Raw genomic sequence first — 3,705 nt, forward strand, 5'->3', positions numbered from 1 at the left:
AGGCATGCATGTCCATTCCACTCTATATTTCCATGCCTAGAACACAGTGGGGCATATTGGAGGATGCTCTTTGTCGATTATAGTTTACCATTTAACACAGCTTTAAATTCTTTGGTTAAATTCAGGATTCACAGCTTTAAATTATTGGGTACCCTCACTTTGGATAGACTCAACTCAATTTCTATTTATTTCATTTTTATAGGGCCAAATAACAAGGCTTCAAGGCGCATCACACAAGTAAGGTCTAAACTTACCAACCCCAAGAGCAAGCACACAGGCAGCAGTGGTAAGGAAAAACTCCCTCTGATGATTTGAGGAAGAAACCTCAAGCAGACCAGATTCAAAGGGGTGACCCTCTGCTTGGGCCATGCTACCGACACAATTGACAATACAAATATACTCACATGGACAGATAACACCATGGCTGTGCTGAAGAAGGCACAGCAGCGCCTACACTTCCTCAGACATCTTAAAAAGAGCAACCCCATGTAAGACGCTGCTGGTGCTTTTGTACCATTACACCATCGAGAGCATCTTTGTGTACTGTGTGACTGTGTCGTGCACTAGACGCTCTGTAGCAGACAAAAAAGCAATACAGAAAGTGATTAACACACCTCAAATGATTGTCGGGTGTCCTCTTCCCTCTCTGGAGGACAGGTCAAACATGGTCATCCCCTTGGCCTTCTCCAGGTAGCTAGTGGAGTCCTCAACACTCAGGCACATTTGAAGAGACAATGAATATGATGACAAAAGACTGATCAGAAAAGAAGTACAGGTTATATCTGGGAGGATGTGCTGGTGCCGTGTTTTCCCGTATGCACCACACTATGGAACTGTCTTAGGTCCTGGATGGCAATTGGTCCATCCCCAACACTTGAAAAGTACTGTAAGTACTAATATACAACATAAGTAACTGATGTGAGTAGTTGTATTGGTGGAGGATCCATGTTGCAAACCTGTTCTGTCTCTGAAAATGCTTATTCCACAAGAAAATTTTGTTACTGATACTGTAATTTTCACACATCCTGTATGCTTTCCCAGTGTTGTGGTTTGATAGAGAAGAATCTCCACAGATGCACATATTAATTCCTGAATTTTTTGCTGTGTATCATCAATGTGAGTTCAAACTGATCTTTGTTCTCCACTCAGTTCTCTCTGTTTCTGTTTATTGCCATGAAATACCTAAACCAACAGAGCTCAGTGCAACAAAATAAAGAAACAGAACAGCACATTACCACAAATGCTTACACACTTTGTCCTTCACTCATGACATAGTTATATTCTTATAATATTCCTAGTTCAGTGGTAGAAGAAGATGAACTACGCCTGATACAGGTGCCTGTGCTCAGCCCGGGATACTGTAGCTTAACGCGGATGAAAAGTGGTGACCCCCAAGGACAAGATCTTGTATCTTGTCCAAGTCGGTAGTGTGCCCGGGAATGGAACCTACATCCACATATTGGCACTCTGAGTCCTGTCCCATTGAGCTATGTGTAGTTCTATGGTAGGAGATGTATAAGTACAGTCACAGTGGCGTACAGACATATGTACTTTGGTTTTAAAACAGTGACCAGCTAACAGTATGAAAGTAAATATGTGATTTTATCTGACATTTGCCCGCAAACCTCAAATGTGTGACACACACCAGACTCTCATATAAATCTACAAAGAGTATGTTGGGATCGGGGTTCACCAGGGGTGGGGTGCTCTACATGCATCCAGCCATTGAATTATTCAGTCTTATAAATCACTGAGTTACAACACTCCTTTTTAGGGCCCTGCTTCTGAGCTTCAGTCACACATCTACTGGCTGTCTGAACATTTGACAGCAAGTGATGAAACACGAATGCAGGTTGCATTGAAAGAAGAAGAAAATAATTTGTAAACATGTCACAGACCTGTTTTTAATGGAAAACTCAAAATATAAGATAAATATATAAAAATAGCATAATACAAGATGCCGGTGTGTGTGTGTGTGTGTGTATCTATCTATCTATCTATCTATCTATCTATATTATTAGTATTATATAAACAGTGAGGAAAATAAGTATTTAATCCACGTACAAGTTTTCCCACCTACAAAGAGTGGAGAGGTCTGTAATTTTTATTGTATGTACACATAAACTGGGGAGAGACAGAATCTCAAAAAAAAAAAAAAAAAAAAAAAAAAAAAATCCAGAAAATCACATTGAAATTGTTAGTCTGTTGACAAATTATTGAAACTATTTCTTCCAATCATAATATGGATGCAATATTTGAAACACGAGCAGAGAAAAGTTTTAGTAAATAAAACATTGCAACTACATACAGCGGATAAACAAAGTAATAAACATGTCAGCATTTTTCTCAGTAAATGTATTTCTAAAGGTGCTATTGACATGAAAGTTTCACCAGATGTCTGTAACAACTCAAAGAAATCAAAACAAATAAGTACAGAAATTAGGTTATGTGTAATAAAATTGGGGTTTGACCGTTGGGGTTTTTCTGTAATTATTGTATGGCTTTTGCCTTACAATATAAAGCACCTTGGGGCGACTGTTTGTTGTGATTTGGTGCTATATAAATAAAATTGATTTGATTTGATTTAATTTAAAATGGAATGACACAGGGATAAATTTTTGAACACGCTGACTGAAATTTATTTAATACTTCATACAAAAGCCTTTGTTGGTAATGAAGATTCAGGCCACCTCCTGTATGAAAGAGAAACTATTCACATGCATTGCTCAGGTGTGATTTTGGTTCATTCATTTCTCACAAACAGTCTTCAAATCTTGAAGGTTCCTTGAGCCTCTTCTATGAACTCTGACCTTCAGTTCTTTCCATAGATTTCCTATTGGATTCAAGTCAGGTGATTGACTGGGCCATTCTAGCAGCTTTATTTTCATTCTCTGAAACTAACTGAGAGTTTTCTTGGCTGCATGTTTGAGGTCATTGTCTTGCTGAAATGTCCACCCTCATTTCATTTTCATCATCCTGATAGATTTTTATCAAGAATGTCGCTGTACATTTTCCCCATTCATCTTTCCTTCAATGATATGAAGTTTGCCAGTGCCAGATGCTGAAAAACAGTCCCACATCATGATGTTCCCACCTCCAAACGTCACTACCGGTATGGTGTTTTTGGGCTGATGTGTAGTGCCATTTGCCCAACAAACATGGTGTGTATTATGGCATCCAAGTGTTCAATTTTGATTTCATCTGACCAGACTATATTCTCCCAGTATTTCACAGGCTTTTCAAAATATTGTGCAGCAAATGTTAAAGAAGTTTTGTCATGCTTTTTCTTCAGCAGTGGAGTCTTGTGTGGTGACCGTGCATACAGGCCATGGAGGTTGAGTGCAGTACTTTTTGTTTTCTTTGAAACAATTGTACCTGTTAATTCCAGGTATTCCCTTGGCTCTCAGACAACTCTTCTGATAATTCTTTTCCCTCCTCTGTCAGAAATATTGTGAGGAGCACCTGGTTGTGGCCAGTTTATGGTGAAATGATGTTCTTTCCACTTTCAGATTATGGCCCCAACAGTGCTCGCTGGAACATTCAGAAATTTAGACATTCTTCTCCAACTAATGACATCAGTATGTTTTGCAACAATAAGATTGCGACGATCTTGAGAAAGCTGTTTACTTTTACCCATCATGAGATGTTTCTTGTGTGAGACCTTGGTAATAAGACACCTTTTTTATAGGTCATCAGTTGAGACTG

This window comes from Thalassophryne amazonica, chromosome 16 (assembly GCF_902500255.1).
Source record: "Thalassophryne amazonica chromosome 16, fThaAma1.1, whole genome shotgun sequence".
Classification (NCBI taxonomy): domain Eukaryota; kingdom Metazoa; phylum Chordata; class Actinopteri; order Batrachoidiformes; family Batrachoididae; genus Thalassophryne; species Thalassophryne amazonica.